General features: G+C 40.4%; 38 non-coding genes and 53 pseudogenes across 38 annotated transcripts; all 91 read left to right on the top strand.

The window, feature by feature from the left end:
* The first annotated feature begins 115 nt into the window (after window positions 1-115).
* On the top strand, window positions 116-234 carry LOC143506619 (5S ribosomal RNA). Its single transcript, XR_013128435.1, has one exon. It is a non-coding gene; the product is annotated as a 5S ribosomal RNA (ribosomal RNA).
* Window positions 235-448: 214 nt separating this feature from the next.
* LOC143506706 (5S ribosomal RNA) lies at window positions 449-567 on the top strand (annotated as a pseudogene).
* Window positions 568-694: 127 nt separating this feature from the next.
* On the top strand, window positions 695-813 carry LOC143506607 (5S ribosomal RNA). The gene has a single exon (XR_013128423.1). It is a non-coding gene; the product is annotated as a 5S ribosomal RNA (ribosomal RNA).
* Window positions 814-920: 107 nt separating this feature from the next.
* LOC143506655 (5S ribosomal RNA) lies at window positions 921-1039 on the top strand (annotated as a pseudogene).
* A 127-nt stretch (window positions 1040-1166) lies between these two features.
* On the top strand, window positions 1167-1285 carry LOC143506587 (5S ribosomal RNA). The gene has a single exon (XR_013128405.1). It is a non-coding gene; the product is annotated as a 5S ribosomal RNA (ribosomal RNA).
* A 214-nt stretch (window positions 1286-1499) lies between these two features.
* LOC143506705 (5S ribosomal RNA) lies at window positions 1500-1618 on the top strand (annotated as a pseudogene).
* A 127-nt stretch (window positions 1619-1745) lies between these two features.
* Window positions 1746-1864, top strand: LOC143506605 (5S ribosomal RNA). The gene has a single exon (XR_013128422.1). It is a non-coding gene; the product is annotated as a 5S ribosomal RNA (ribosomal RNA).
* Window positions 1865-1971: 107 nt separating this feature from the next.
* LOC143506654 (5S ribosomal RNA) lies at window positions 1972-2090 on the top strand (annotated as a pseudogene).
* Window positions 2091-2217: 127 nt separating this feature from the next.
* Window positions 2218-2336, top strand: LOC143506759 (5S ribosomal RNA). The gene has a single exon (XR_013128458.1). It is a non-coding gene; the product is annotated as a 5S ribosomal RNA (ribosomal RNA).
* Window positions 2337-2550: 214 nt separating this feature from the next.
* Window positions 2551-2669, top strand: LOC143506631 (5S ribosomal RNA; annotated as a pseudogene).
* A 126-nt stretch (window positions 2670-2795) lies between these two features.
* LOC143506704 (5S ribosomal RNA) lies at window positions 2796-2914 on the top strand (annotated as a pseudogene).
* Window positions 2915-3040: 126 nt separating this feature from the next.
* Window positions 3041-3159, top strand: LOC143506702 (5S ribosomal RNA; annotated as a pseudogene).
* Window positions 3160-3286: 127 nt separating this feature from the next.
* Window positions 3287-3405, top strand: LOC143506758 (5S ribosomal RNA). The gene has a single exon (XR_013128457.1). It is a non-coding gene; the product is annotated as a 5S ribosomal RNA (ribosomal RNA).
* A 214-nt stretch (window positions 3406-3619) lies between these two features.
* LOC143506701 (5S ribosomal RNA) lies at window positions 3620-3738 on the top strand (annotated as a pseudogene).
* A 127-nt stretch (window positions 3739-3865) lies between these two features.
* LOC143506757 (5S ribosomal RNA) lies at window positions 3866-3984 on the top strand. Its single transcript, XR_013128456.1, has one exon. It is a non-coding gene; the product is annotated as a 5S ribosomal RNA (ribosomal RNA).
* A 214-nt stretch (window positions 3985-4198) lies between these two features.
* On the top strand, window positions 4199-4317 carry LOC143506630 (5S ribosomal RNA; annotated as a pseudogene).
* Window positions 4318-4688: 371 nt separating this feature from the next.
* Window positions 4689-4807, top strand: LOC143506604 (5S ribosomal RNA). The gene has a single exon (XR_013128421.1). It is a non-coding gene; the product is annotated as a 5S ribosomal RNA (ribosomal RNA).
* Window positions 4808-4914: 107 nt separating this feature from the next.
* Window positions 4915-5033, top strand: LOC143506653 (5S ribosomal RNA; annotated as a pseudogene).
* Window positions 5034-5160: 127 nt separating this feature from the next.
* LOC143506755 (5S ribosomal RNA) lies at window positions 5161-5279 on the top strand. Its single transcript, XR_013128454.1, has one exon. It is a non-coding gene; the product is annotated as a 5S ribosomal RNA (ribosomal RNA).
* A 214-nt stretch (window positions 5280-5493) lies between these two features.
* Window positions 5494-5612, top strand: LOC143506700 (5S ribosomal RNA; annotated as a pseudogene).
* Window positions 5613-5739: 127 nt separating this feature from the next.
* On the top strand, window positions 5740-5858 carry LOC143506754 (5S ribosomal RNA). The gene has a single exon (XR_013128453.1). It is a non-coding gene; the product is annotated as a 5S ribosomal RNA (ribosomal RNA).
* Window positions 5859-6072: 214 nt separating this feature from the next.
* Window positions 6073-6191, top strand: LOC143506699 (5S ribosomal RNA; annotated as a pseudogene).
* Window positions 6192-6318: 127 nt separating this feature from the next.
* LOC143506753 (5S ribosomal RNA) lies at window positions 6319-6437 on the top strand. The gene has a single exon (XR_013128452.1). It is a non-coding gene; the product is annotated as a 5S ribosomal RNA (ribosomal RNA).
* A 214-nt stretch (window positions 6438-6651) lies between these two features.
* Window positions 6652-6770, top strand: LOC143506698 (5S ribosomal RNA; annotated as a pseudogene).
* A 127-nt stretch (window positions 6771-6897) lies between these two features.
* Window positions 6898-7016, top strand: LOC143506752 (5S ribosomal RNA). Its single transcript, XR_013128451.1, has one exon. It is a non-coding gene; the product is annotated as a 5S ribosomal RNA (ribosomal RNA).
* Window positions 7017-7230: 214 nt separating this feature from the next.
* Window positions 7231-7349, top strand: LOC143506696 (5S ribosomal RNA; annotated as a pseudogene).
* Window positions 7350-7476: 127 nt separating this feature from the next.
* LOC143506751 (5S ribosomal RNA) lies at window positions 7477-7595 on the top strand. Its single transcript, XR_013128450.1, has one exon. It is a non-coding gene; the product is annotated as a 5S ribosomal RNA (ribosomal RNA).
* Window positions 7596-7809: 214 nt separating this feature from the next.
* Window positions 7810-7928, top strand: LOC143506695 (5S ribosomal RNA; annotated as a pseudogene).
* Window positions 7929-8055: 127 nt separating this feature from the next.
* Window positions 8056-8174, top strand: LOC143506750 (5S ribosomal RNA). Its single transcript, XR_013128449.1, has one exon. It is a non-coding gene; the product is annotated as a 5S ribosomal RNA (ribosomal RNA).
* Window positions 8175-8388: 214 nt separating this feature from the next.
* LOC143506694 (5S ribosomal RNA) lies at window positions 8389-8507 on the top strand (annotated as a pseudogene).
* Window positions 8508-8880: 373 nt separating this feature from the next.
* Window positions 8881-8999, top strand: LOC143506602 (5S ribosomal RNA). Its single transcript, XR_013128419.1, has one exon. It is a non-coding gene; the product is annotated as a 5S ribosomal RNA (ribosomal RNA).
* Window positions 9000-9106: 107 nt separating this feature from the next.
* LOC143506652 (5S ribosomal RNA) lies at window positions 9107-9225 on the top strand (annotated as a pseudogene).
* Window positions 9226-9352: 127 nt separating this feature from the next.
* LOC143506744 (5S ribosomal RNA) lies at window positions 9353-9471 on the top strand. Its single transcript, XR_013128448.1, has one exon. It is a non-coding gene; the product is annotated as a 5S ribosomal RNA (ribosomal RNA).
* Window positions 9472-9685: 214 nt separating this feature from the next.
* Window positions 9686-9804, top strand: LOC143506693 (5S ribosomal RNA; annotated as a pseudogene).
* A 127-nt stretch (window positions 9805-9931) lies between these two features.
* On the top strand, window positions 9932-10050 carry LOC143506733 (5S ribosomal RNA). Its single transcript, XR_013128447.1, has one exon. It is a non-coding gene; the product is annotated as a 5S ribosomal RNA (ribosomal RNA).
* A 214-nt stretch (window positions 10051-10264) lies between these two features.
* LOC143506629 (5S ribosomal RNA) lies at window positions 10265-10383 on the top strand (annotated as a pseudogene).
* Window positions 10384-10509: 126 nt separating this feature from the next.
* LOC143506692 (5S ribosomal RNA) lies at window positions 10510-10628 on the top strand (annotated as a pseudogene).
* A 126-nt stretch (window positions 10629-10754) lies between these two features.
* On the top strand, window positions 10755-10873 carry LOC143506690 (5S ribosomal RNA; annotated as a pseudogene).
* A 127-nt stretch (window positions 10874-11000) lies between these two features.
* Window positions 11001-11119, top strand: LOC143506601 (5S ribosomal RNA). The gene has a single exon (XR_013128418.1). It is a non-coding gene; the product is annotated as a 5S ribosomal RNA (ribosomal RNA).
* Window positions 11120-11226: 107 nt separating this feature from the next.
* Window positions 11227-11345, top strand: LOC143506651 (5S ribosomal RNA; annotated as a pseudogene).
* Window positions 11346-11472: 127 nt separating this feature from the next.
* On the top strand, window positions 11473-11591 carry LOC143506721 (5S ribosomal RNA). The gene has a single exon (XR_013128446.1). It is a non-coding gene; the product is annotated as a 5S ribosomal RNA (ribosomal RNA).
* A 214-nt stretch (window positions 11592-11805) lies between these two features.
* LOC143506689 (5S ribosomal RNA) lies at window positions 11806-11924 on the top strand (annotated as a pseudogene).
* A 127-nt stretch (window positions 11925-12051) lies between these two features.
* Window positions 12052-12170, top strand: LOC143506710 (5S ribosomal RNA). Its single transcript, XR_013128445.1, has one exon. It is a non-coding gene; the product is annotated as a 5S ribosomal RNA (ribosomal RNA).
* Window positions 12171-12384: 214 nt separating this feature from the next.
* Window positions 12385-12503, top strand: LOC143506628 (5S ribosomal RNA; annotated as a pseudogene).
* A 125-nt stretch (window positions 12504-12628) lies between these two features.
* On the top strand, window positions 12629-12747 carry LOC143506649 (5S ribosomal RNA; annotated as a pseudogene).
* A 127-nt stretch (window positions 12748-12874) lies between these two features.
* Window positions 12875-12993, top strand: LOC143506697 (5S ribosomal RNA). The gene has a single exon (XR_013128443.1). It is a non-coding gene; the product is annotated as a 5S ribosomal RNA (ribosomal RNA).
* A 214-nt stretch (window positions 12994-13207) lies between these two features.
* Window positions 13208-13326, top strand: LOC143506688 (5S ribosomal RNA; annotated as a pseudogene).
* A 127-nt stretch (window positions 13327-13453) lies between these two features.
* On the top strand, window positions 13454-13572 carry LOC143506685 (5S ribosomal RNA). Its single transcript, XR_013128442.1, has one exon. It is a non-coding gene; the product is annotated as a 5S ribosomal RNA (ribosomal RNA).
* A 214-nt stretch (window positions 13573-13786) lies between these two features.
* Window positions 13787-13905, top strand: LOC143506626 (5S ribosomal RNA; annotated as a pseudogene).
* A 126-nt stretch (window positions 13906-14031) lies between these two features.
* Window positions 14032-14150, top strand: LOC143506687 (5S ribosomal RNA; annotated as a pseudogene).
* A 126-nt stretch (window positions 14151-14276) lies between these two features.
* On the top strand, window positions 14277-14395 carry LOC143506686 (5S ribosomal RNA; annotated as a pseudogene).
* A 127-nt stretch (window positions 14396-14522) lies between these two features.
* On the top strand, window positions 14523-14641 carry LOC143506600 (5S ribosomal RNA). Its single transcript, XR_013128417.1, has one exon. It is a non-coding gene; the product is annotated as a 5S ribosomal RNA (ribosomal RNA).
* Window positions 14642-14748: 107 nt separating this feature from the next.
* On the top strand, window positions 14749-14867 carry LOC143506648 (5S ribosomal RNA; annotated as a pseudogene).
* Window positions 14868-14994: 127 nt separating this feature from the next.
* LOC143506673 (5S ribosomal RNA) lies at window positions 14995-15113 on the top strand. Its single transcript, XR_013128441.1, has one exon. It is a non-coding gene; the product is annotated as a 5S ribosomal RNA (ribosomal RNA).
* A 214-nt stretch (window positions 15114-15327) lies between these two features.
* On the top strand, window positions 15328-15446 carry LOC143506684 (5S ribosomal RNA; annotated as a pseudogene).
* Window positions 15447-15573: 127 nt separating this feature from the next.
* Window positions 15574-15692, top strand: LOC143506662 (5S ribosomal RNA). Its single transcript, XR_013128440.1, has one exon. It is a non-coding gene; the product is annotated as a 5S ribosomal RNA (ribosomal RNA).
* Window positions 15693-15906: 214 nt separating this feature from the next.
* On the top strand, window positions 15907-16025 carry LOC143506625 (5S ribosomal RNA; annotated as a pseudogene).
* A 125-nt stretch (window positions 16026-16150) lies between these two features.
* LOC143506647 (5S ribosomal RNA) lies at window positions 16151-16269 on the top strand (annotated as a pseudogene).
* A 127-nt stretch (window positions 16270-16396) lies between these two features.
* On the top strand, window positions 16397-16515 carry LOC143506650 (5S ribosomal RNA). Its single transcript, XR_013128439.1, has one exon. It is a non-coding gene; the product is annotated as a 5S ribosomal RNA (ribosomal RNA).
* A 214-nt stretch (window positions 16516-16729) lies between these two features.
* Window positions 16730-16848, top strand: LOC143506683 (5S ribosomal RNA; annotated as a pseudogene).
* A 127-nt stretch (window positions 16849-16975) lies between these two features.
* Window positions 16976-17094, top strand: LOC143506638 (5S ribosomal RNA). Its single transcript, XR_013128438.1, has one exon. It is a non-coding gene; the product is annotated as a 5S ribosomal RNA (ribosomal RNA).
* A 214-nt stretch (window positions 17095-17308) lies between these two features.
* LOC143506624 (5S ribosomal RNA) lies at window positions 17309-17427 on the top strand (annotated as a pseudogene).
* A 126-nt stretch (window positions 17428-17553) lies between these two features.
* LOC143506682 (5S ribosomal RNA) lies at window positions 17554-17672 on the top strand (annotated as a pseudogene).
* Window positions 17673-17798: 126 nt separating this feature from the next.
* Window positions 17799-17917, top strand: LOC143506681 (5S ribosomal RNA; annotated as a pseudogene).
* Window positions 17918-18044: 127 nt separating this feature from the next.
* LOC143506627 (5S ribosomal RNA) lies at window positions 18045-18163 on the top strand. Its single transcript, XR_013128436.1, has one exon. It is a non-coding gene; the product is annotated as a 5S ribosomal RNA (ribosomal RNA).
* A 214-nt stretch (window positions 18164-18377) lies between these two features.
* Window positions 18378-18496, top strand: LOC143506680 (5S ribosomal RNA; annotated as a pseudogene).
* A 127-nt stretch (window positions 18497-18623) lies between these two features.
* On the top strand, window positions 18624-18742 carry LOC143506615 (5S ribosomal RNA). The gene has a single exon (XR_013128431.1). It is a non-coding gene; the product is annotated as a 5S ribosomal RNA (ribosomal RNA).
* Window positions 18743-19446: 704 nt separating this feature from the next.
* Window positions 19447-19565, top strand: LOC143506599 (5S ribosomal RNA). Its single transcript, XR_013128416.1, has one exon. It is a non-coding gene; the product is annotated as a 5S ribosomal RNA (ribosomal RNA).
* A 107-nt stretch (window positions 19566-19672) lies between these two features.
* On the top strand, window positions 19673-19791 carry LOC143506646 (5S ribosomal RNA; annotated as a pseudogene).
* Window positions 19792-19918: 127 nt separating this feature from the next.
* On the top strand, window positions 19919-20037 carry LOC143506603 (5S ribosomal RNA). The gene has a single exon (XR_013128420.1). It is a non-coding gene; the product is annotated as a 5S ribosomal RNA (ribosomal RNA).
* Window positions 20038-20250: 213 nt separating this feature from the next.
* LOC143506679 (5S ribosomal RNA) lies at window positions 20251-20369 on the top strand (annotated as a pseudogene).
* A 126-nt stretch (window positions 20370-20495) lies between these two features.
* Window positions 20496-20614, top strand: LOC143506678 (5S ribosomal RNA; annotated as a pseudogene).
* Window positions 20615-20741: 127 nt separating this feature from the next.
* On the top strand, window positions 20742-20860 carry LOC143506598 (5S ribosomal RNA). Its single transcript, XR_013128415.1, has one exon. It is a non-coding gene; the product is annotated as a 5S ribosomal RNA (ribosomal RNA).
* A 107-nt stretch (window positions 20861-20967) lies between these two features.
* On the top strand, window positions 20968-21086 carry LOC143506668 (5S ribosomal RNA; annotated as a pseudogene).
* A 127-nt stretch (window positions 21087-21213) lies between these two features.
* Window positions 21214-21332, top strand: LOC143506586 (5S ribosomal RNA). Its single transcript, XR_013128404.1, has one exon. It is a non-coding gene; the product is annotated as a 5S ribosomal RNA (ribosomal RNA).
* A 214-nt stretch (window positions 21333-21546) lies between these two features.
* On the top strand, window positions 21547-21665 carry LOC143506677 (5S ribosomal RNA; annotated as a pseudogene).
* A 127-nt stretch (window positions 21666-21792) lies between these two features.
* On the top strand, window positions 21793-21911 carry LOC143506597 (5S ribosomal RNA). Its single transcript, XR_013128414.1, has one exon. It is a non-coding gene; the product is annotated as a 5S ribosomal RNA (ribosomal RNA).
* A 107-nt stretch (window positions 21912-22018) lies between these two features.
* Window positions 22019-22137, top strand: LOC143506645 (5S ribosomal RNA; annotated as a pseudogene).
* Window positions 22138-22264: 127 nt separating this feature from the next.
* Window positions 22265-22383, top strand: LOC143506592 (5S ribosomal RNA). The gene has a single exon (XR_013128409.1). It is a non-coding gene; the product is annotated as a 5S ribosomal RNA (ribosomal RNA).
* A 214-nt stretch (window positions 22384-22597) lies between these two features.
* LOC143506676 (5S ribosomal RNA) lies at window positions 22598-22716 on the top strand (annotated as a pseudogene).
* A 127-nt stretch (window positions 22717-22843) lies between these two features.
* LOC143506779 (5S ribosomal RNA) lies at window positions 22844-22962 on the top strand. The gene has a single exon (XR_013128477.1). It is a non-coding gene; the product is annotated as a 5S ribosomal RNA (ribosomal RNA).
* A 214-nt stretch (window positions 22963-23176) lies between these two features.
* On the top strand, window positions 23177-23295 carry LOC143506623 (5S ribosomal RNA; annotated as a pseudogene).
* A 126-nt stretch (window positions 23296-23421) lies between these two features.
* On the top strand, window positions 23422-23540 carry LOC143506674 (5S ribosomal RNA; annotated as a pseudogene).
* Window positions 23541-23666: 126 nt separating this feature from the next.
* LOC143506672 (5S ribosomal RNA) lies at window positions 23667-23785 on the top strand (annotated as a pseudogene).
* Window positions 23786-23912: 127 nt separating this feature from the next.
* LOC143506767 (5S ribosomal RNA) lies at window positions 23913-24031 on the top strand. The gene has a single exon (XR_013128466.1). It is a non-coding gene; the product is annotated as a 5S ribosomal RNA (ribosomal RNA).
* A 214-nt stretch (window positions 24032-24245) lies between these two features.
* Window positions 24246-24364, top strand: LOC143506671 (5S ribosomal RNA; annotated as a pseudogene).
* Window positions 24365-24491: 127 nt separating this feature from the next.
* LOC143506756 (5S ribosomal RNA) lies at window positions 24492-24610 on the top strand. Its single transcript, XR_013128455.1, has one exon. It is a non-coding gene; the product is annotated as a 5S ribosomal RNA (ribosomal RNA).
* Window positions 24611-24824: 214 nt separating this feature from the next.
* Window positions 24825-24943, top strand: LOC143506621 (5S ribosomal RNA; annotated as a pseudogene).
* A 126-nt stretch (window positions 24944-25069) lies between these two features.
* On the top strand, window positions 25070-25188 carry LOC143506670 (5S ribosomal RNA; annotated as a pseudogene).
* Window positions 25189-25314: 126 nt separating this feature from the next.
* Window positions 25315-25433, top strand: LOC143506669 (5S ribosomal RNA; annotated as a pseudogene).
* Window positions 25434-25560: 127 nt separating this feature from the next.
* LOC143506620 (5S ribosomal RNA) lies at window positions 25561-25677 on the top strand (annotated as a pseudogene; the record flags this gene model as incomplete).

Below are 25677 nucleotides of genomic sequence, written 5' to 3'. Positions count from 1 at the left end.
GTTGCTATTTACATTCAATTAGCAAGCTTAAAGGTGTTCTGCAAAAAAAACTAGCAATGTCTGTTGTTCAGGTTTTGCTCTCATTATAAATAGGTCATCTTTGCATTGTTTTACGGCTTACGGCCACACCAGCCTGAAAACGCCCGATCTCATTTGACCTCGGAAGCTAAGCTCGTTTGGGCCTCGTTAGTACTTGGATGGGAGACCACCTGGGAATACCAGGTGCTGTAAGCCTATTAGATTTAATTATCAAGCTAAATAGGTTTGGGCCAGGTTAATACTTGTATGGGAGACAGCTTGGGAATACCAGGTGCTGTGTGACTTTTATAGTTGAGTTGCTGTTTACATTCAATTAGCAAGCTTAAATGTGTTCTGCAAAAAAACTAGCAATTTCTGTTGTTCAGGTTTTGCTCTTGTTATAATTAGATCATCTTTGCATTGTTTTATGGCTTACGGCCACACCAGCCTGAAAACGCCCGATTTCATTTGACCTAGGAAGCTAAATAGGTTTAGGCCAGGTTAATACTTGTATGGGAGACAGCTTGGGAATACCAGGTGCTGTGTGACTTTTATAGTTGAGTTGCTATTTACATTCAATTAGCAAGCTTAAAGGTGTTCTGCAAAAAAAACTAGCAATGTCTGTTGTTCAGGTTTTGCTCTCATTATAAATAGGTCATCTTTGCATTGTTTTACGGCTTACGGCCACACCAGCCTGAAAACGCCCGATCTCATTTGACCTCGGAAGCTAAGCTCGTTTGGGCCTGGTTAGTACTTGGATGGGAGACCACCTGGGAATACCAGGTACTGTAAGCCTATTAGATTTAATTATCAAGCTTAAATGTGTTCTGCAAAAATCTAGCAATTTCTGTTGTTCAGGTTTTGCTCTTGTTATAATTAGATAATCTTTGCATTGTTTTATGGCTTACGGCCACACCAGCCTGAAAACGCCCGATCCTATTTGACCTAGGAAGCTAAATAGGTTTAGGCCAGGTTAATACTTGTATGGGAGACAGCTTGGGAATACCAGGTGCTGTGTGACTTTTATAGTTGAGTTGCTATTTACATTCAATTAGCAAGCTTAAAGGTGTTCTGCAAAAAAAACTAGCAATGTCTGTTGTTCAGGTTTTGCTCTCATTATAAATAGGTCATCTTTGCATTGTTTTATGGCTTACGGCCACACCAGCCTGAAAACGCCCGATCTCATTTGACCTCGGAAGCTAAGCTTGTTTGGGCCTGGTTAGTACTTGGATGGGAGACCACCTGGGAATACCAGGTGCTGTAAGCCTATTAGATTTAATTATCAAGCTAAATAGGTTTGGGCCAGGTTAATACTTGTATGGGAGACAGCTTGGGAATACCAGGTGCTGTGTGACTTTTATAGTTGAGTTGCTGTTTACATTCAATTAGCAAGCTTAAATGTGTTCTGCAAAAAAACTAGCAATTTCTGTTGTTCAGGTTTTGCTCTTGTTATAATTAGATAATCTTTGCATTGTTTTATGGCTTACGGCCACACCAGCCTGAAAACGCCCGATTTCATTTGACCTAGGAAGCTAAATAGGTTTAGGCCAGGTTAATACTTGTATGGGAGACAGCTTGGGAATACCAGGTGCTGTGTGACTTTTATAGTTGAGTTGCTATTTACATTCAATTAGCAAGCTTAAAGGTGTTCTGCAAAAAAAACTAGCAATGTCTGTTGTTCAGGTTTTGCTCTCATTATAAATAGGTCATCTTTGCATTGTTTTACGGCTTACGGCCACACCAGCCTGAAAACGCCCGATCTCATTTGACCTCGGAAGCTAAGCTCGTTTGGGCCTGGTTAGTACTTGGATGGGAGACCACCTGGGAATACCAGGTACTGTAAGCCTATTAGATTTAATTATCAAGCTTAAATGTGTTCTGCAAAAATCTAGCAATTTCTGTTGTTCAGGTTTTGCTCTTGTTATAATTAGATAATCTTTGCATTGTTTTATGGCTTACGGCCACACCAGCCTGAAAACGCCCGATCCTATTTGACCTAGGAAGCTAAATAGGTTTAGGCCAGGTTAATACTTGTATGGGAGACAGCTTGGGAATACCAGGTGCTGTGTGACTTTTATAGTTGAGTTGCTATTTACATTCAATTAGCAAGCTTAAAGGTGTTCTGCAAAAAAAACTAGCAATGTCTGTTGTTCAGGTTTTGCTCTCATTATAAATAGGTCATCTTTGCATTGTTTTACGGCTTACGGCCACACCAGCCTGAAAACGCCCGATCTCATTTGACCTCGGAAGCTAAGCTCGTTTGGGCCTGGTTAGTACTTGGATGGGAGACCACCTGGGAATACCAGGTGCTGTAAGCCTATTAGATTTAATTATCAAGCTAAATAGGTTTGGGCCAGGTTAATACTTGTATGGGAGACAGCTTGGGAATACCAGGTGCTGTGTGACTTTTATAGTTGAGTTGCTGTTTACATTCAATTAGCAAGCTTAAATGTGTTCTGCAAAAAAACTAGCAATTTCTGTTGTTCAGGTTTTGCTCTTGTTATAATTAGATAATCTTTGCATTGTTTTATGGCTTGCGGCCACACCAGCCTGAAAACGCCCGATCTCATTTGACCTCGGAAGCTAAATAGGTTTTGGCCAGGTTAATACTTGTATGGGGGACAGCTTGGGAATACCAGGTGCTGTGTGACTTTTATAGTTGAGTTGCTGTTTACATTCAATTAGCAAGCTTAAATGTGTTCTGCAAAAAAACTAGCAATTTCTGTTGTTCAGGTTTTGCTCTTGTTATAATTAGATAATCTTTGCATTGTTTTATGGCTTACGGCCACACCAGCCTGAAAACGCCCGATTTCATTTGACCTAGGAAGCTAAATAGGTTTAGGCCAGGTTAATACTTGTATGGGAGACAGCTTGGGAATACCAGGTGCTGTGTGACTTTTATAGTTGAGTTGCTGTTTACATTCAATTAGCAAGCTTAAATGTGTTCTGCAAAAAAACTAGCAATTTCTGTTGTTCAGGTTTTGCTCTTGTTATAATTAGATAATCTTTGCATTGTTTTATGGCTTACGGCCACACCAGCCTGAAAACGCCCGATTTCATTTGACCTAGGAAGCTAAATAGGTTTAGGCCAGGTTAATACTTGTATGGGAGACAGCTTGGGAATACCAGGTGCTGTGTGACTTTTATAGTTGAGTTGCTATTTACATTCAATTAGCAAGCTTAAAGGTGTTCTGCAAAAAAAACTAGCAATGTCTGTTGTTCAGGTTTTGCTCTCATTATAAATAGGTCATCTTTGCATTGTTTTACGGCTTACGGCCACACCAGCCTGAAAACGCCCGATCTCATTTGACCTCGGAAGCTAAGCTCGTTTGGGCCTGGTTAGTACTTGGATGGGAGACCACCTGGGAATACCAGGTGCTGTAAGCCTATTAGATTTAATTATCAAGCTAAATAGGTTTGGGCCAGGTTAATACTTGTATGGGAGACAGCTTGGGAATACCAGGTGCTGTGTGACTTTTATAGTTGAGTTGCTGTTTACATTCAATTAGCAAGCTTAAATGTGTTCTGCAAAAAAACTAGCAATTTCTGTTGTTCAGGTTTTGCTCTTGTTATAATTAGATCATCTTTGCATTGTTTTATGGCTTACGGCCACACCAGCCTGAAAACGCCCGATTTCATTTGACCTAGGAAGCTAAATAGGTTTAGGCCAGGTTAATACTTGTATGGGAGACAGCTTGGGAATACCAGGTGCTGTGTGACTTTTATAGTTGAGTTGCTATTTACATTCAATTAGCAAGCTTAAAGGTGTTCTGCAAAAAAAACTAGCAATGTCTGTTGTTCAGGTTTTGCTCTCATTATAAATAGGTCATCTTTGCATTGTTTTACGGCTTACGGCCACACCAGCCTGAAAACGCCCGATCTCATTTGACCTCGGAAGCTAAGCTCGTTTGGGCCTGGTTAGTACTTGGATGGGAGACCACCTGGGAATACCAGGTGCTGTAAGCCTATTAGATTTAATTATCAAGCTAAATAGGTTTGGGCCAGGTTAATACTTGTATGGGAGACAGCTTGGGAATACCAGGTGCTGTGTGACTTTTATAGTTGAGTTGCTGTTTACATTCAATTAGCAAGCTTAAATGTGTTCTGCAAAAAAACTAGCAATTTCTGTTGTTCAGGTTTTGCTCTTGTTATAATTAGATAATCTTTGCATTGTTTTATGGCTTGCGGCCACACCAGCCTGAAAACGCCCGATCTCATTTGACCTCGGAAGCTAAATAGGTTTTGGCCAGGTTAATACTTGTATGGGGGACAGCTTGGGAATACCAGGTGCTGTGTGACTTTTATAGTTGAGTTGCTGTTTACATTCAATTAGCAAGCTTAAATGTGTTCTGCAAAAAACTAGCAATTTCTGTTGTTCAGGTTTTGCTCTTGTTATAATTAGATAATCTTTGCATTGTTTTATGGCTTACGGCCACACCAGCCTGAAAACGCCCGATTTCATTTGACCTAGGAAGCTAAATAGGTTTAGGCCAGGTTAATACTTATATGGGAGACAGCTTGGGAATACCAGGTGCTGTGTGACTTTTATAGTTGAGTTGCTATTTACATTCAATTAGCAAGCTTAAAGGTGTTCTGCAAAAAAAACTAGCAATGTCTGTTGTTCAGGTTTTGCTCTCATTATAAATAGGTCATCTTTGCATTGTTTTACGGCTTACGGCCACACCAGCCTGAAAACGCCCGATCTCATTTGACCTCGGAAGCTAAGCTCGTTTGGGCCTGGTTAGTACTTGGATGGGAGACCACCTGGGAATACCAGGTACTGTAAGCCTATTAGATTTAATTATCAAGCTTAAATGTGTTCTGCAAAAATCTAGCAATTTCTGTTGTTCAGGTTTTGCTCTTGTTATAATTAGATAATCTTTGCATTGTTTTATGGCTTACGGCCACACCAGCCTGAAAACGCCCGATCCTATTTGACCTAGGAAGCTAAATAGGTTTAGGCCAGGTTAATACTTGTATGGGAGACAGCTTGGGAATACCAGGTGCTGTGTGACTTTTATAGTTGAGTTGCTATTTACATTCAATTAGCAAGCTTAAAGGTGTTCTGCAAAAAAAACTAGCAATGTCTGTTGTTCAGGTTTTGCTCTCATTATAAATAGGTCATCTTTGCATTGTTTTACGGCTTACGGCCACACCAGCCTGAAAACGCCCGATCTCATTTGACCTCGGAAGCTAAGCTCGTTTGGGCCTGGTTAGTACTTGGATGGGAGACCACCTGGGAATACCAGGTGCTGTAAGCCTATTAGATTTAATTATCAAGCTAAATAGGTTTGGGCCAGGTTAATACTTGTATGGGAGACAGCTTGGGAATACCAGGTGCTGTGTGACTTTTATAGTTGAGTTGCTGTTTACATTCAATTAGCAAGCTTAAATGTGTTCTGCAAAAAAACTAGCAATTTCTGTTGTTCAGGTTTTGCTCTTGTTATAATTAGATCATCTTTGCATTGTTTTATGGCTTACGGCCACACCAGCCTGAAAACGCCCGATTTCATTTGACCTAGGAAGCTAAATAGGTTTAGGCCAGGTTAATACTTGTATGGGAGACAGCTTGGGAATACCAGGTGCTGTGTGACTTTTATAGTTGAGTTGCTATTTACATTCAATTAGCAAGCTTAAAGGTGTTCTGCAAAAAAAACTAGCAATGTCTGTTGTTCAGGTTTTGCTCTCATTATAAATAGGTCATCTTTGCATTGTTTTACGGCTTACGGCCACACCAGCCTGAAAACGCCCGATCTCATTTGACCTCGGAAGCTAAGCTCGTTTGGGCCTGGTTAGTACTTGGATGGGAGACCACCTGGGAATACCAGGTGCTGTAAGCCTATTAGATTTAATTATCAAGCTAAATAGGTTTGGGCCAGGTTAATACTTGTATGGGAGACAGCTTGGGAATGCCAGGTGCTGTGTGACTTTTATAGTTGAGTTGCTGTTTACATTCAATTAGCAAGCTTAAATGTGTTCTGCAAAAAAACTAGCAATTTCTGTTGTTCAGGTTTTGCTCTTGTTATAATTAGATCATCTTTGCATTGTTTTATGGCTTACGGCCACACCAGCCTGAAAACGCCCGATTTCATTTGACCTAGGAAGCTAAATAGGTTTAGGCCAGGTTAATACTTGTATGGGAGACAGCTTGGGAATACCAGGTGCTGTGTGACTTTTATAGTTGAGTTGCTATTTACATTCAATTAGCAAGCTTAAAGGTGTTCTGCAAAAAAAACTAGCAATGTCTGTTGTTCAGGTTTTGCTCTCATTATAAATAGGTCATCTTTGCATTGTTTTACGGCTTACGGCCACACCAGCCTGAAAACGCCCGATCTCATTTGACCTCGGAAGCTAAGCTCGTTTGGGCCTGGTTAGTACTTGGATGGGAGACCACCTGGGAATACCAGGTGCTGTAAGCCTATTAGATTTAATTATCAAGCTAAATAGGTTTGGGCCAGGTTAATACTTGTATGGGAGACAGCTTGGGAATACCAGGTGCTGTGTGACTTTTATAGTTGAGTTGCTGTTTACATTCAATTAGCAAGCTTAAATGTGTTCTGCAAAAAAACTAGCAATTTCTGTTGTTCAGGTTTTGCTCTTGTTATAATTAGATCATCTTTGCATTGTTTTATGGCTTACGGCCACACCAGCCTGAAAACGCCCGATTTCATTTGACCTAGGAAGCTAAATAGGTTTAGGCCAGGTTAATACTTGTATGGGAGACAGCTTGGGAATACCAGGTGCTGTGTGACTTTTATAGTTGAGTTGCTATTTACATTCAATTAGCAAGCTTAAAGGTGTTCTGCAAAAAAAACTAGCAATGTCTGTTGTTCAGGTTTTGCTCTCATTATAAATAGGTCATCTTTGCATTGTTTTACGGCTTACGGCCACACCAGCCTGAAAACGCCCGATCTCATTTGACCTCGGAAGCTAAGCTCGTTTGGGCCTGGTTAGTACTTGGATGGGAGACCACCTGGGAATACCAGGTGCTGTAAGCCTATTAGATTTAATTATCAAGCTAAATAGGTTTGGGCCAGGTTAATACTTGTATGGGAGACAGCTTGGGAATGCCAGGTGCTGTGTGACTTTTATAGTTGAGTTGCTGTTTACATTCAATTAGCAAGCTTAAATGTGTTCTGCAAAAAAACTAGCAATTTCTGTTGTTCAGGTTTTGCTCTTGTTATAATTAGATCATCTTTGCATTGTTTTATGGCTTACGGCCACACCAGCCTGAAAACGCCCGATTTCATTTGACCTAGGAAGCTAAATAGGTTTAGGCCAGGTTAATACTTGTATGGGAGACAGCTTGGGAATACCAGGTGCTGTGTGACTTTTATAGTTGAGTTGCTATTTACATTCAATTAGCAAGCTTAAAGGTGTTCTGCAAAAAAAACTAGCAATGTCTGTTGTTCAGGTTTTGCTCTCATTATAAATAGGTCATCTTTGCATTGTTTTACGGCTTACGGCCACACCAGCCTGAAAACGCCCGATCTCATTTGACCTCGGAAGCTAAGCTCGTTTGGGCCTGGTTAGTACTTGGATGGGAGACCACCTGGGAATACCAGGTGCTGTAAGCCTATTAGATTTAATTATCAAGCTAAATAGGTTTGGGCCAGGTTAATACTTGTATGGGAGACAGCTTGGGAATACCAGGTGCTGTGTGACTTTTATAGTTGAGTTGCTGTTTACATTCAATTAGCAAGCTTAAATGTGTTCTGCAAAAAAACTAGCAATTTCTGTTGTTCAGGTTTTGCTCTTGTTATAATTAGATCATCTTTGCATTGTTTTATGGCTTACGGCCACACCAGCCTGAAAACGCCCGATTTCATTTGACCTAGGAAGCTAAATAGGTTTAGGCCAGGTTAATACTTGTATGGGAGACAGCTTGGGAATACCAGGTGCTGTGTGACTTTTATAGTTGAGTTGCTATTTACATTCAATTAGCAAGCTTAAAGGTGTTCTGCAAAAAAAACTAGCAATGTCTGTTGTTCAGGTTTTGCTCTCATTATAAATAGGTCATCTTTGCATTGTTTTACGGCTTACGGCCACACCAGCCTGAAAACGCCCGATCTCATTTGACCTCGGAAGCTAAGCTCGTTTGGGCCTGGTTAGTACTTGGATGGGAGACCACCTGGGAATACCAGGTGCTGTAAGCCTATTAGATTTAATTATCAAGCTAAATAGGTTTGGGCCAGGTTAATACTTGTATGGGAGACAGCTTGGGAATACCAGGTGCTGTGTGACTTTTATAGTTGAGTTGCTGTTTACATTCAATTAGCAAGCTTAAATGTGTTCTGCAAAAAAACTAGCAATTTCTGTTGTTCAGGTTTTGCTCTTGTTATAATTAGATCATCTTTGCATTGTTTTATGGCTTACGGCCACACCAGCCTGAAAACGCCCGATTTCATTTGACCTAGGAAGCTAAATAGGTTTAGGCCAGGTTAATACTTGTATGGGAGACAGCTTGGGAATACCAGGTGCTGTGTGACTTTTATAGTTGAGTTGCTATTTACATTCAATTAGCAAGCTTAAAGGTGTTCTGCAAAAAAAACTAGCAATGTCTGTTGTTCAGGTTTTGCTCTTGTTATAATTAGATAATCTTTGCATTGTTTTATGGCTTACGGCCACACCAGCCTGAAAACGCCCGATTTCATTTGACCTAGGAAGCTAAATAGGTTTAGGCCAGGTTAATACTTATATGGGAGACAGCTTGGGAATACCAGGTGCTGTGTGACTTTTATAGTTGAGTTGCTATTTACATTCAATTAGCAAGCTTAAAGGTGTTCTGCAAAAAAAACTAGCAATGTCTGTTGTTCAGGTTTTGCTCTCATTATAAATAGGTCATCTTTGCATTGTTTTACGGCTTACGGCCACACCAGCCTGAAAACGCCCGATCTCATTTGACCTCGGAAGCTAAGCTCGTTTGGGCCTGGTTAGTACTTGGATGGGAGACCACCTGGGAATACCAGGTACTGTAAGCCTATTAGATTTAATTATCAAGCTTAAATGTGTTCTGCAAAAATCTAGCAATTTCTGTTGTTCAGGTTTTGCTCTTGTTATAATTAGATAATCTTTGCATTGTTTTATGGCTTACGGCCACACCAGCCTGAAAACGCCCGATCCTATTTGACCTAGGAAGCTAAATAGGTTTAGGCCAGGTTAATACTTGTATGGGAGACAGCTTGGGAATACCAGGTGCTGTGTGACTTTTATAGTTGAGTTGCTATTTACATTCAATTAGCAAGCTTAAAGGTGTTCTGCAAAAAAAACTAGCAATGTCTGTTGTTCAGGTTTTGCTCTCATTATAAATAGGTCATCTTTGCATTGTTTTACGGCTTACGGCCACACCAGCCTGAAAACGCCCGATCTCATTTGACCTCGGAAGCTAAGCTCGTTTGGGCCTGGTTAGTACTTGGATGGGAGACCACCTGGGAATACCAGGTGCTGTAAGCCTATTAGATTTAATTATCAAGCTAAATAGGTTTGGGCCAGGTTAATACTTGTATGGGAGACAGCTTGGGAATACCAGGTGCTGTGTGACTTTTATAGTTGAGTTGCTGTTTACATTCAATTAGCAAGCTTAAATGTGTTCTGCAAAAAAACTAGCAATTTCTGTTGTTCAGGTTTTGCTCTTGTTATAATTAGATAATCTTTGCATTGTTTTATGGCTTACGGCCACACCAGCCTGAAAACGCCCGATTTCATTTGACCTAGGAAGCTAAATAGGTTTAGGCCAGGTTAATACTTGTATGGGAGACAGCTTGGGAATACCAGGTGCTGTGTGACTTTTATAGTTGAGTTGCTATTTACATTCAATTAGCAAGCTTAAAGGTGTTCTGCAAAAAAAACTAGCAATGTCTGTTGTTCAGGTTTTGCTCTCATTATAAATAGGTCATCTTTGCATTGTTTTACGGCTTACGGCCACACCAGCCTGAAAACGCCCGATCTCATTTGACCTCGGAAGCTAAGCTCGTTTGGGCCTGGTTAGTACTTGGATGGGAGACCACCTGGGAATACCAGGTGCTGTAAGCCTATTAGATTTAATTATCAAGCTAAATAGGTTTGGGCCAGGTTAATACTTGTATGGGAGACAGCTTGGGAATACCAGGTGCTGTGTGACTTTTATAGTTGAGTTGCTGTTTACATTCAATTAGCAAGCTTAAATGTGTTCTGCAAAAAAACTAGCAATTTCTGTTGTTCAGGTTTTGCTCTTGTTATAATTAGATAATCTTTGCATTGTTTTATGGCTTGCGGCCACACCAGCCTGAAAACGCCCGATCTCATTTGACCTCGGAAGCTAAATAGGTTTTGGCCAGGTTAATACTTGTATGGGGGACAGCTTGGGAATACCAGGTGCTGTGTGACTTTTATAGTTGAGTTGCTGTTTACATTCAATTAGCAAGCTTAAATGTGTTCTGCAAAAAAACTAGCAATTTCTGTTGTTCAGGTTTTGCTCTTGTTATAATTAGATAATCTTTGCATTGTTTTATGGCTTACGGCCACACCAGCCTGAAAACGCCCGATTTCATTTGACCTAGGAAGCTAAATAGGTTTAGGCCAGGTTAATACTTGTATGGGAGACAGCTTGGGAATACCAGGTGCTGTGTGACTTTTATAGTTGAGTTGCTGTTTACATTCAATTAGCAAGCTTAAATGTGTTCTGCAAAAAAACTAGCAATTTCTGTTGTTCAGGTTTTGCTCTTGTTATAATTAGATAATCTTTGCATTGTTTTATGGCTTACGGCCACACCAGCCTGAAAACGCCCGATTTCATTTGACCTAGGAAGCTAAATAGGTTTAGGCCAGGTTAATACTTGTATGGGAGACAGCTTGGGAATACCAGGTGCTGTGTGACTTTTATAGTTGAGTTGCTATTTACATTCAATTAGCAAGCTTAAAGGTGTTCTGCAAAAAAAACTAGCAATGTCTGTTGTTCAGGTTTTGCTCTCATTATAAATAGGTCATCTTTGCATTGTTTTACGGCTTACGGCCACACCAGCCTGAAAACGCCCGATCTCATTTGACCTCGGAAGCTAAGCTCGTTTGGGCCTGGTTAGTACTTGGATGGGAGACCACCTGGGAATACCAGGTACTGTAAGCCTATTAGATTTAATTATCAAGCTTAAATGTGTTCTGCAAAAATCTAGCAATTTCTGTTGTTCAGGTTTTGCTCTTGTTATAATTAGATAATCTTTGCATTGTTTTATGGCTTACGGCCACACCAGCCTGAAAACGCCCGATCCTATTTGACCTAGGAAGCTAAATAGGTTTAGGCCAGGTTAATACTTGTATGGGAGACAGCTTGGGAATACCAGGTGCTGTGTGACTTTTATAGTTGAGTTGCTATTTACATTCAATTAGCAAGCTTAAAGGTGTTCTGCAAAAAAAACTAGCAATGTCTGTTGTTCAGGTTTTGCTCTCATTATAAATAGGTCATCTTTGCATTGTTTTACGGCTTACGGCCACACCAGCCTGAAAACGCCCGATCTCATTTGACCTCGGAAGCTAAGCTCGTTTGGGCCTGGTTAGTACTTGGATGGGAGACCACCTGGGAATACCAGGTGCTGTAAGCCTATTAGATTTAATTATCAAGCTAAATAGGTTTGGGCCAGGTTAATACTTGTATGGGAGACAGCTTGGGAATACCAGGTGCTGTGTGACTTTTATAGTTGAGTTGCTGTTTACATTCAATTAGCAAGCTTAAATGTGTTCTGCAAAAAAACTAGCAATTTCTGTTGTTCAGGTTTTGCTCTTGTTATAATTAGATCATCTTTGCATTGTTTTATGGCTTACGGCCACACCAGCCTGAAAACGCCCGATTTCATTTGACCTAGGAAGCTAAATAGGTTTAGGCCAGGTTAATACTTGTATGGGAGACAGCTTGGGAATACCAGGTGCTGTGTGACTTTTATAGTTGAGTTGCTATTTACATTCAATTAGCAAGCTTAAAGGTGTTCTGCAAAAAAAACTAGCAATGTCTGTTGTTCAGGTTTTGCTCTCATTATAAATAGGTCATCTTTGCATTGTTTTACGGCTTACGGCCACACCAGCCTGAAAACGCCCGATCTCATTTGACCTCGGAAGCTAAGCTCGTTTGGGCCTGGTTAGTACTTGGATGGGAGACCACCTGGGAATACCAGGTGCTGTAAGCCTATTAGATTTAATTATCAAGCTAAATAGGTTTGGGCCAGGTTAATACTTGTATGGGAGACAGCTTGGGAATACCAGGTGCTGTGTGACTTTTATAGTTGAGTTGCTGTTTACATTCAATTAGCAAGCTTAAATGTGTTCTGCAAAAAAACTAGCAATTTCTGTTGTTCAGGTTTTGCTCTTGTTATAATTAGATAATCTTTGCATTGTTTTATGGCTTGCGGCCACACCAGCCTGAAAACGCCCGATCTCATTTGACCTCGGAAGCTAAATAGGTTTTGGCCAGGTTAATACTTGTATGGGGGACAGCTTGGGAATACCAGGTGCTGTGTGACTTTTATAGTTGAGTTGCTGTTTACATTCAATTAGCAAGCTTAAATGTGTTCTGCAAAAAACTAGCAATTTCTGTTGTTCAGGTTTTGCTCTTGTTATAATTAGATAATCTTTGCATTGTTTTATGGCTTACGGCCACACCAGCCTGAAAACGCCCGATCCTATTTGACCTAGGAAGCTAAATAGGTTTAGGCCAGGTTAATACTTGTATGGGAGACAGCTTGGGAATACCAGGTGCTGTGTGACTTTTATAGTTGAGTTGCTATTTACATTCAATTAGCAAGCTTAAAGGTGTTCTGCAAAAAAAACTAGCAATGTCTGTTGTTCAGGTTTTGCTCTCATTATAAATAGGTCATCTTTGCATTGTTTTACGGCTTACGGCCACACCAGCCTGAAAACGCCCGATCTCATTTGACCTCGGAAGCTAAGCTCGTTTGGGCCTGGTTAGTACTTGGATGGGAGACCACCTGGGAATACCAGGTGCTGTAAGCCTATTAGATTTAATTATCAAGCTAAATAGGTTTGGGCCAGGTTAATACTTGTATGGGAGACAGCTTGGGAATACCAGGTGCTGTGTGACTTTTATAGTTGAGTTGCTGTTTACATTCAATTAGCAAGCTTAAATGTGTTCTGCAAAAAAACTAGCAATTTCTGTTGTTCAGGTTTTGCTCTTGTTATAATTAGATAATCTTTGCATTGTTTTATGGCTTACGGCCACACCAGCCTGAAAACGCCCGATTTCATTTGACCTAGGAAGCTAAATAGGTTTAGGCCAGGTTAATACTTGTATGGGAGACAGCTTGGGAATACCAGGTGCTGTGTGACTTTTATAGTTGAGTTGCTATTTACATTCAATTAGCAAGCTTAAAGGTGTTCTGCAAAAAAAACTAGCAATGTCTGTTGTTCAGGTTTTGCTCTCATTATAAATAGGTCATCTTTGCATTGTTTTACGGCTTACGGCCACACCAGCCTGAAAACGCCCGATCTCATTTGACCTCGGAAGCTAAGCTCGTTTGGGCCTGGTTAGTACTTGGATGGGAGACCACCTGGGAATACCAGGTGCTGTAAGCCTATTAGATTTAATTATCAAGCTAAATAGGTTTGGGCCAGGTTAATACTTGTATGGGAGACAGCTTGGGAATACCAGGTGCTGTGTGACTTTTATAGTTGAGTTGCTGTTTACATTCAATTAGCAAGCTTAAATGTGTTCTGCAAAAAAACTAGCAATTTCTGTTGTTCAGGTTTTGCTCTTGTTATAATTAGATAATCTTTGCATTGTTTTATGGCTTGCGGCCACACCAGCCTGAAAACGCCCGATCTCATTTGACCTCGGAAGCTAAATAGGTTTTGGCCAGGTTAATACTTGTATGGGGGACAGCTTGGGAATACCAGGTGCTGTGTGACTTTTATAGTTGAGTTGCTGTTTACATTCAATTAGCAAGCTTAAATGTGTTCTGCAAAAAAACTAGCAATTTCTGTTGTTCAGGTTTTGCTCTTGTTATAATTAGATAATCTTTGCATTGTTTTATGGCTTACGGCCACACCAGCCTGAAAACGCCCGATTTCATTTGACCTAGGAAGCTAAATAGGTTTAGGCCAGGTTAATACTTGTATGGGAGACAGCTTGGGAATACCAGGTGCTGTGTGACTTTTATAGTTGAGTTGCTGTTTACATTCAATTAGCAAGCTTAAATGTGTTCTGCAAAAAAACTAGCAATTTCTGTTGTTCAGGTTTTGCTCTTGTTATAATTAGATAATCTTTGCATTGTTTTATGGCTTACGGCCACACCAGCCTGAAAACGCCCGATTTCATTTGACCTAGGAAGCTAAATAGGTTTAGGCCAGGTTAATACTTGTATGGGAGACAGCTTGGGAATACCAGGTGCTGTGTGACTTTTATAGTTGAGTTGCTATTTACATTCAATTAGCAAGCTTAAAGGTGTTCTGCAAAAAAAACTAGCAATGTCTGTTGTTCAGGTTTTGCTCTCATTATAAATAGGTCATCTTTGCATTGTTTTACGGCTTACGGCCACACCAGCCTGAAAACGCCCGATCTCATTTGACCTCGGAAGCTAAGCTCGTTTGGGCCTGGTTAGTACTTGGATGGGAGACCACCTGGGAATACCAGGTACTGTAAGCCTATTAGATTTAATTATCAAGCTTAAATGTGTTCTGCAAAAATCTAGCAATTTCTGTTGTTCAGGTTTTGCTCTTGTTATAATTAGATAATCTTTGCATTGTTTTATGGCTTACGGCCACACCAGCCTGAAAACGCCCGATCCTATTTGACCTAGGAAGCTAAATAGGTTTAGGCCAGGTTAATACTTGTATGGGAGACAGCTTGGGAATACCAGGTGCTGTGTGACTTTTATAGTTGAGTTGCTATTTACATTCAATTAGCAAGCTTAAAGGTGTTCTGCAAAAAAAACTAGCAATGTCTGTTGTTCAGGTTTTGCTCTCATTATAAATAGGTCATCTTTGCATTGTTTTACGGCTTACGGCCACACCAGCCTGAAAACGCCCGATCTCATTTGACCTCGGAAGCTAAGCTCGTTTGGGCCTGGTTAGTACTTGGATGGGAGACCACCTGGGAATACCAGGTGCTGTAAGCCTATTAGATTTAATTATCAAGCTAAATAGGTTTGGGCCAGGTTAATACTTGTATGGGAGACAGCTTGGGAATACCAGGTGCTGTGTGACTTTTATAGTTGAGTTGCTGTTTACATTCAATTAGCAAGCTTAAATGTGTTCTGCAAAAAAACTAGCAATTTCTGTTGTTCAGGTTTTGCTCTTGTTATAATTAGATCATCTTTGCATTGTTTTATGGCTTACGGCCACACCAGCCTGAAAACGCCCGATTTCATTTGACCTAGGAAGCTAAATAGGTTTAGGCCAGGTTAATACTTGTATGGGAGACAGCTTGGGAATACCAGGTGCTGTGTGACTTTTATAGTTGAGTTGCTATTTACATTCAATTAGCAAGCTTAAAGGTGTTCTGCAAAAAAAACTAGCAATGTCTGTTGTTCAGGTTTTGCTCTCATTATAAATAGGTCATCTTTGCATTGTTTTACGGCTTACGGCCACACCAGCCTGAAAACGCCCGATCTCATTTGACCTCGGAAGCTAAGCTCGTTTGGGCCTGGTTAGTACTTGGATGGGAGACCACCTGGGAATACCAGGTGCTGTAAGCCTATTAGATTTAATTATCAAGCTAAATAGGTTTGGGCCAGGTTAATACTTGTATGGGAGACAGCTTGGGAATACCAGGTGCTGTGTGACTTTTATAGTTGAGTTGCTGTTTACATTCAATTAGCAAGCTTAAATGTGTTCTGCAAAAAAACTAGCAATTTCTGTTGTTCAGGTTTTGCTCTTGTTATAATTAGATAATCTTTGCATTGTTTTATGGCTTGCGGCCACACCAGCCTGAAAACGCCCGATCTCATTTGACCTCGGAAGCTAAATAGGTTTTGGCCAGGTTAATACTTGTATGGGGGACAGCTTGGGAATACCAGGTGCTGTGTGACTTTTATAGTTGAGTTGCTGTTTACATTCAATTAGCAAGCTTAAATGTGTTCTGCAAAAAACTAGCAATTTCTGTTGTTCAGGTTTTGCTCTTGTTATAATTAGATAATCTTTGCATTGTTTTATGGCTTACGGCCACACCAGCCTGAAAACGCCCGATCCTATTTGACCTAGGAAGCTAAATAGGTTTAGGCCAGGTTAATACTTGTATGGGAGACAGCTTGGGAATACCAGGTGCTGTGTGACTTTTATAGTTGAGTTGCTATTTACATTCAATTAGCAAGCTTAAAGGTGTTCTGCAAAAAAAACTAGCAATGTCTGTTGTTCAGGTTTTGCTCTCATTATAAATAGGTCATCTTTGCATTGTTTTACGGCTTACGGCCACACCAGCCTGAAAACGCCCGATCTCATTTGACCTCGGAAGCTAAGCTCGTTTGGGCCTGGTTAGTACTTGGATGGGAGACCACCTGGGAATACCAGGTGCTGTAAGCCTATTAGATTTAATTATCAAGCTAAATAGGTTTGGGCCAGGTTAATACTTGTATGGGAGACAGCTTGGGAATACCAGGTGCTGTGTGACTTTTATAGTTGAGTTGCTGTTTACATTCAATTAGCAAGCTTAAATGTGTTCTGCAAAAAAACTAGCAATTTCTGTTGTTCAGGTTTTGCTCTTGTTATAATTAGATAATCTTTGCATTGTTTTATGGCTTACGGCCACACCAGCCTGAAAACGCCCGATTTCATTTGACCTAGGAAGCTAAATAGGTTTAGGCCAGGTTAATACTTGTATGGGAGACAGCTTGGGAATACCAGGTGCTGTGTGACTTTTATAGTTGAGTTGCTATTTACATTCAATTAGCAAGCTTAAAGGTGTTCTGCAAAAAAAACTAGCAATGTCTGTTGTTCAGGTTTTGCTCTCATTATAAATAGGTCATCTTTGCATTGTTTTACGGCTTACGGCCACACCAGCCTGAAAACGCCCGATCTCATTTGACCTCGGAAGCTAAGCTCGTTTGGGCCTGGTTAGTACTTGGATGGGAGACCACCTGGGAATACCAGGTGCTGTAAGCCTATTAGATTTAATTATCAAGCTAAATAGGTTTGGGCCAGGTTAATACTTGTATGGGAGACAGCTTGGGAATACCAGGTGCTGTGTGACTTTTATAGTTGAGTTGCTGTTTACATTCAATTAGCAAGCTTAAATGTGTTCTGCAAAAAAACTAGCAATTTCTGTTGTTCAGGTTTTGCTCTTGTTATAATTAGATAATCTTTGCATTGTTTTATGGCTTGCGGCCACACCAGCCTGAAAACGCCCGATCTCATTTGACCTCGGAAGCTAAATAGGTTTTGGCCAGGTTAATACTTGTATGGGGGACAGCTTGGGAATACCAGGTGCTGTGTGACTTTTATAGTTGAGTTGCTGTTTACATTCAATTAGCAAGCTTAAATGTGTTCTGCAAAAAAACTAGCAATTTCTGTTGTTCAGGTTTTGCTCTTGTTATAATTAGATAATCTTTGCATTGTTTTATGGCTTACGGCCACACCAGCCTGAAAACGCCCGATTTCATTTGACCTAGGAAGCTAAATAGGTTTAGGCCAGGTTAATACTTGTATGGGAGACAGCTTGGGAATACCAGGTGCTGTGTGACTTTTATAGTTGAGTTGCTGTTTACATTCAATTAGCAAGCTTAAATGTGTTCTGCAAAAAAACTAGCAATTTCTGTTGTTCAGGTTTTGCTCTTGTTATAATTAGATAATCTTTGCATTGTTTTATGGCTTACGGCCACACCAGCCTGAAAACGCCCGATTTCATTTGACCTAGGAAGCTAAATAGGTTTAGGCCAGGTTAATACTTGTATGGGAGACAGCTTGGGAATACCAGGTGCTGTGTGACTTTTATAGTTGAGTTGCTATTTACATTCAATTAGCAAGCTTAAAGGTGTTCTGCAAAAAAAACTAGCAATGTCTGTTGTTCAGGTTTTGCTCTCATTATAAATAGGTCATCTTTGCATTGTTTTACGGCTTACGGCCACACCAGCCTGAAAACGCCCGATCTCATTTGACCTCGGAAGCTAAGCTCGTTTGGGCCTGGTTAGTACTTGGATGGGAGACCACCTGGGAATACCAGGTGCTGTAAGCCTATTAGATTTAATTATCAAGCTAAATAGGTTTGGGCCAGGTTAATACTTGTATGGGAGACAGCTTGGGAATACCAGGTGCTGTGTGACTTTTATAGTTGAGTTGCTGTTTACATTCAATTAGCAAGCTTAAATGTGTTCTGCAAAAAAACTAGCAATTTCTGTTGTTCAGGTTTTGCTCTTGTTATAATTAGATCATCTTTGCATTGTTTTATGGCTTACGGCCACACCAGCCTGAAAACGCCCGATTTCATTTGACCTAGGAAGCTAAATAGGTTTAGGCCAGGTTAATACTTGTATGGGAGACAGCTTGGGAATACCAGGTGCTGTGTGACTTTTATAGTTGAGTTGCTATTTACATTCAATTAGCAAGCTTAAAGGTGTTCTGCAAAAAAAACTAGCAATGTCTGTTGTTCAGGTTTTGCTCTCATTATAAATAGGTCATCTTTGCATTGTTTTACGGCTTACGGCCACACCAGCCTGAAAACGCCCGATCTCATTTGACCTCGGAAGCTAAGCTCGTTTGGGCCTGGTTAGTACTTGGATGGGAGACCACCTGGGAATACCAGGTGCTGTAAGCCTATTAGATTTAATTATCAAGCTAAATAGGTTTGGGCCAGGTTAATACTTGTATGGGAGACAGCTTGGGAATACCAGGTGCTGTGTGACTTTTATAGTTGAGTTGCTGTTTACATTCAATTAGCAAGCTTAAATGTGTTCTGCAAAAAAACTAGCAATTTCTGTTGTTCAGGTTTTGCTCTTGTTATAATTAGATAATCTTTGCATTGTTTTATGGCTTGCGGCCACACCAGCCTGAAAACGCCCGATCTCATTTGACCTCGGAAGCTAAATAGCTTTTGGCCAGGTTAATACTTGTATGGGGGACAGCTTGGGAATACCAGGTGCAGTGTGACTTTTATAGTTGAGTTGCTGTTTACATTCAATTAGCAAGCTTAAATGTGTTCTGCAAAAAACTAGCAATTTCTGTTGTTCAGGTTTTGCTCTTGTTATAATTAGATAATCTTTGCATTGTTTTATGGCTTACGGCCACACCAGCCTGAAAACGCCCGATTTCATTTGACCTAGGAAGCTAAATAGGTTTAGGCCAGGTTAATACTTATATGGGAGACAGCTTGGGAATACCAGGTGCTGTGTGACTTTTATAGTTGAGTTGCTATTTACATTCAATTAGCAAGCTTAAAGGTGTTCTGCAAAAAAAACTAGCAATGTCTGTTGTTCAGGTTTTGCTCTCATTATAAATAGGTCATCTTTGCATTGTTTTACGGCTTACGGCCACACCAGCCTGAAAACGCCCGATCTCATTTGACCTCGGAAGCTAAGCTCGTTTGGGCCTGGTTAGTACTTGGATGGGAGACCACCTGGGAATACCAGGTACTGTAAGCCTATTAGATTTAATTATCAAGCTTAAATGTGTTCTGCAAAAATCTAGCAATTTCTGTTGTTCAGGTTTTGCTCTTGTTATAATTAGATAATCTTTGCATTGTTTTATGGCTTACGGCCACACCAGCCTGAAAACGCCCGATCCTATTTGACCTAGGAAGCTAAATAGGTTTAGGCCAGGTTAATACTTGTATGGGAGACAGCTTGGGAATACCAGGTGCTGTGTGACTTTTATAGTTGAGTTGCTATTTACATTCAATTAGCAAGCTTAAAGGTGTTCTGCAAAAAAAACTAGCAATGTCTGTTGTTCAGGTTTTGCTCTCATTATAAATAGGTCATCTTTGCATTGTTTTACGGCTTACGGCCACACCAGCCTGAAAACGCCCGATCTCATTTGACCTCGGAAGCTAAGCTCGTTTGGGCCTGGTTAGTACTTGGATGGGAGACCACCTGGGAATACCAGGTGCTGTAAGCCTATTAGATTTAATTATCAAGCTAAATAGGTTTGGGCCAGGTTAATACTTGTATGGGAGACAGCTTGGGAATACCAGGTGCTGTGTGACTTTTATAGTTGAGTTGCTGTTTACATTCAATTAGCAAGCTTAAATGTGTTCTGCAAAAAACTAGCAATTTCTGTTGTTCAGGTTTTGCTCTTGTTATAATTAGATAATCTTTGCATTGTTTTATGGCTTACGGCCACACCAGCCTGAAAACGCCCGATTTCATTTGACCTAGGAAGCTAAATAGGTTTAGGCCAGGTTAATACTTGTATGGGAGACAGCTTGGGAATACCAGGTGCTGTGTGACTTTTATAGTTGAGTTGCTGTTTACATTCAATTAGCAAGCTTAAATGTGTTCTGCAAAAAAACTAGCAATTTCTGTTGTTCAGGTTTTGCTCTTGTTATAATTAGATAATCTTTGCATTGTTTTATGGCTTACGGCCACACCAGCCTGAAAACGCCCGATTTCATTTGACCTAGGAAGCTAAATAGGTTTAGGCCAGGTTAATACTTGTATGGGAGACAGCTTGGGAATACCAGGTGCTGTGTGACTTTTATAGTTGAGTTGCTATTTACATTCAATTAGCAAGCTTAAAGGTGTTCTGCAAAAAAAACTAGCAATGTCTGTTGTTCAGGTTTTGCTCTCATTATAAATAGGTCATCTTTGCATTGTTTTACGGCTTACGGCCACACCAGCCTGAAAACGCCCGATCTCATTTGACCTCGGAAGCTAAGCTCGTTTGGGCCTGGTTAGTACTTGGATGGGAGACCACCTGGGAATACCAGGTACTGTAAGCCTATTAGATTTAATTATCAAGCTTAAATGTGTTCTGCAAAAATCTAGCAATTTCTGTTGTTCAGGTTTTGCTCTTGTTATAATTAGATAATCTTTGCATTGTTTTATGGCTTACAGCCACACCAGCCTGAAAACGCCCGATCCTATTTGACCTAGGAAGCTAAATAGGTTTAGGCCAGGTTAATACTTGTATGGGAGACAGCTTGGGAATACCAGGTGCTGTGTGACTTTTATAGTTGAGTTGCTATTTACATTCAATTAGCAAGCTTAAAGGTGTTCTGCAAAAAAAACTAGCAATGTCTGTTGTTCAGGTTTTGCTCTCATTATAAATAGGTCATCTTTGCATTGTTTTATGGCTTACGGCCACACCAGCCTGAAAACGCCCGATCTCATTTGACCTCGGAAGCTAAGCTTGTTTGGGCCTGGTTAGTACTTGGATGGGAGACCACCTGGGAATACCAGGTGCTGTAAGCCTATTAGATTTAATTATCAAGCTAAATAGGTTTGGGCCAGGTTAATACTTGTATGGGAGACAGCTTGGGAATACCAGGTGCTGTGTGACTTTTATAGTTGAGTTGCTGTTTACATTCAATTAGCAAGCTTAAATGTGTTCTGCAAAAAAACTAGCAATTTCTGTTGTTCAGGTTTTGCTCTTGTTATAATTAGATAATCTTTGCATTGTTTTATGGCTTACGGCCACACCAGCCTGAAAACGCCCGATTTCATTTGACCTAGGAAGCTAAATAGGTTTAGGCCAGGTTAATACTTGTATGGGAGACAGCTTGGGAATACCAGGTGCTGTGTGACTTTTATAGTTGAGTTGCTATTTACATTCAATTAGCAAGCTTAAAGGTGTTCTGCAAAAAAAACTAGCAATGTCTGTTGTTCAGGTTTTGCTCTCATTATAAATAGGTCATCTTTGCATTGTTTTACGGCTTACGGCCACACCAGCCTGAAAACGCCCGATCTCATTTGACCTCGGAAGCTAAGCTCGTTTGGGCCTGGTTAGTACTTGGATGGGAGACCACCTGGGAATACCAGGTACTGTAAGCCTATTAGATTTAATTATCAAGCTTAAATGTGTTCTGCAAAAATCTAGCAATTTCTGTTGTTCAGGTTTTGCTCTTGTTATAATTAGATAATCTTTGCATTGTTTTATGGCTTACGGCCACACCAGCCTGAAAACGCCCGATCCTATTTGACCTAGGAAGCTAAATAGGTTTAGGCCAGGTTAATACTTGTATGGGAGACAGCTTGGGAATACCAGGTGCTGTGTGACTTTTATAGTTGAGTTGCTATTTACATTCAATTAGCAAGCTTAAAGGTGTTCTGCAAAAAAAACTAGCAATGTCTGTTGTTCAGGTTTTGCTCTCATTATAAATAGGTCATCTTTGCATTGTTTTACGGCTTACGGCCACACCAGCCTGAAAACGCCCGATCTCATTTGACCTCGGAAGCTAAGCTCGTTTGGGCCTGGTTAGTACTTGGATGGGAGACCACCTGGGAATACCAGGTGCTGTAAGCCTATTAGATTTAATTATCAAGCTAAATAGGTTTGGGCCAGGTTAATACTTGTATGGGAGACAGCTTGGGAATGCCAGGTGCTGTGTGACTTTTATAGTTGAGTTGCTGTTTACATTCAATTAGCAAGCTTAAATGTGTTCTGCAAAAAAACTAGCAATTTCTGTTGTTCAGGTTTTGCTCTTGTTATAATTAGATAATCTTTGCATTGTTTTATGGCTTACGGCCACACCAGCCTGAAAACGCCCGATTTCATTTGACCTAGGAAGCTAAATAGGTTTAGGCCAGGTTAATACTTGTATGGGAGACAGCTTGGGAATACCAGGTGCTGTGTGACTTTTATAGTTGAGTTGCTATTTACATTCAATTAGCAAGCTTAAAGGTGTTCTGCAAAAAAAACTAGCAATGTCTGTTGTTCAGGTTTTGCTCTCATTATAAATAGGTCATCTTTGCATTGTTTTACGGCTTACGGCCACACCAGCCTGAAAACGCCCGATCTCATTTGACCTCGGAAGCTAAGCTCGTTTGGGCCTGGTTAGTACTTGGATGGGAGACCACCTGGGAATACCAGGTGCTGTAAGCCTATTAGATTTAATTATCAAGCTAAATAGGTTTGGGCCAGGTTAATACTTGTATGGGAGACAGCTTGGGAATACCAGGTGCTGTGTGACTTTTATAGTTGAGTTGCTGTTTACATTCAATTAGCAAGCTTAAATGTGTTCTGCAAAAAAACTAGCAATTTCTGTTGTTCAGGTTTTGCTCTTGTTATAATTAGATAATCTTTGCATTGTTTTATGGCTTGCGGCCACACCAGCCTGAAAACGCCCGATCTCATTTGACCTCGGAAGCTAAATAGGTTTTGGCCAGGTTAATACTTGTATGGGGGACAGCTTGGGAATACCAGGTGCTGTGTGACTTTTATAGTTGAGTTGCTGTTTACATTCAATTAGCAAGCTTAAATGTGTTCTGCAAAAAAACTAGCAATTTCTGTTGTTCAGGTTTTGCTCTTGTTATAATTAGATAATCTTTGCATTGTTTTATGGCTTACGGCCACACCAGCCTGAAAACGCCCGATTTCATTTGACCTAGGAAGCTAAATAGGTTTAGGCCAGGTTAATACTTGTATGGGAGACAGCTTGGGAATACCAGGTGCTGTGTGACTTTTATAGTTGAGTTGCTGTTTACATTCAATTAGCAAGCTTAAATGTGTTCTGCAAAAAAACTAGCAATTTCTGTTGTTCAGGTTTTGCTCTTGTTATAATTAGATAATCTTTGCATTGTTTTATGGCTTACGGCCACACCAGCCTGAAAACGCCCGATTTCATTTGACCTAGGAAGCTAAATAGGTTTAGGCCAGGTTAATACTTGTATGGGAGACAGCTTGGGAATACCAGGTGCTGTGTGACTTTTATAGTTGAGTTGCTATTTACATTCAATTAGCAAGCTTAAAGGTGTTCTGCAAAAAAAACTAGCAATGTCTGTTGTTCAGGTTTTGCTCTCATTATAAATAGGTCATCTTTGCATTGTTTTACGGCTTACGGCCACACCAGCCTGAAAACGCCCGATCTCATTTGACCTCGGAAGCTAAGCTCGTTTGGGCCTGGTTAGTACTTGGATGGGAGACCACCTGGGAATACCAGGTGCTGTAAGCCTATTAGATTTAATTATCAAGCTAAATAGGTTTGGGCCAGGTTAATACTTGTATGGGAGACAGCTTGGGAATGCCAGGTGCTGTGTGACTTTTATAGTTGAGTTGCTGTTTACATTCAATTAGCAAGCTTAAATGTGTTCTGCAAAAAAACTAGCAATTTCTGTTGTTCAGGTTTTGCTCTTGTTATAATTAGATAATCTTTGCATTGTTTTATGGCTTACGGCCACACCAGCCTGAAAACGCCCGATTTCATTTGACCTAGGAAGCTAAATAGGTTTAGGCCAGGTTAATACTTGTATGGGAGACAGCTTGGGAATACCAGGTGCTGTGTGACTTTTATAGTTGAGTTGCTATTTACATTCAATTAGCAAGCTTAAAGGTGTTCTGCAAAAAAAACTAGCAATGTCTGTTGTTCAGGTTTTGCTCTCATTATAAATAGGTCATCTTTGCATTGTTTTACGGCTTACGGCCACACCAGCCTGAAAACGCCCGATCTCATTTGACCTCGGAAGCTAAGCTCGTTTGGGCCTGGTTAGTACTTGGATGGGAGACCACCTGGGAATACCAGGTGCTGTAAGCCTATTAGATTTAATTATCAAGCTAAATAGGTTTGGGCCAGGTTAATACTTGTATGGGAGACAGCTTGGGAATACCAGGTGCTGTGTGACTTTTATAGTTGAGTTGCTGTTTACATTCAATTAGCAAGCTTAAATGTGTTCTGCAAAAAAACTAGCAATTTCTGTTGTTCAGGTTTTGCTCTTGTTATAATTAGATAATCTTTGCATTGTTTTATGGCTTGCGGCCACACCAGCCTGAAAACGCCCGATCTCATTTGACCTCGGAAGCTAAATAGGTTTTGGCCAGGTTAATACTTGTATGGGGGACAGCTTGGGAATACCAGGTGCTGTGTGACTTTTATAGTTGAGTTGCTGTTTACATTCAATTAGCAAGCTTAAATGTGTTCTGCAAAAAAACTAGCAATTTCTGTTGTTCAGGTTTTGCTCTTGTTATAATTAGATAATCTTTGCATTGTTTTATGGCTTACGGCCACACCAGCCTGAAAACGCCCGATTTCATTTGACCTAGGAAGCTAAATAGGTTTAGGCCAGGTTAATACTTGTATGGGAGACAGCTTGGGAATACCAGGTGCTGTGTGACTTTTATAGTTGAGTTGCTGTTTACATTCAATTAGCAAGCTTAAATGTGTTCTGCAAAAAAACTAGCAATTTCTGTTGTTCAGGTTTTGCTCTTGTTATAATTAGATAATCTTTGCATTGTTTTATGGCTTACGGCCACACCAGCCTGAAAACGCCCGATTTCATTTGACCTAGGAAGCTAAATAGGTTTAGGCCAGGTTAATACTTGTATGGGAGACAGCTTGGGAATACCAGGTGCTGTGTGACTTTTATAGTTGAGTTGCTATTTACATTCAATTAGCAAGCTTAAAGGTGTTCTGCAAAAAAAACTAGCAATGTCTGTTGTTCAGGTTTTGCTCTCATTATAAATAGGTCATCTTTGCATTGTTTTACGGCTTACGGCCACACCAGCCTGAAAACGCCCGATCTCATTTGACCTCGGAAGCTAAGCTCGTTTGGGCCTGGTTAGTACTTGGATGGGAGACCACCTGGGAATACCAGGTACTGTAAG

The sequence above is a fragment of the Brachyhypopomus gauderio genome, unplaced genomic scaffold (genome assembly GCF_052324685.1).
Source record: "Brachyhypopomus gauderio isolate BG-103 unplaced genomic scaffold, BGAUD_0.2 sc492, whole genome shotgun sequence".
Classification (NCBI taxonomy): Eukaryota; Metazoa; Chordata; class Actinopteri; order Gymnotiformes; family Hypopomidae; genus Brachyhypopomus; species Brachyhypopomus gauderio.
The sequence above is the reverse complement of the archived record's forward strand: the minus strand, read 5'-3'. Positions and strand labels throughout refer to the sequence as shown.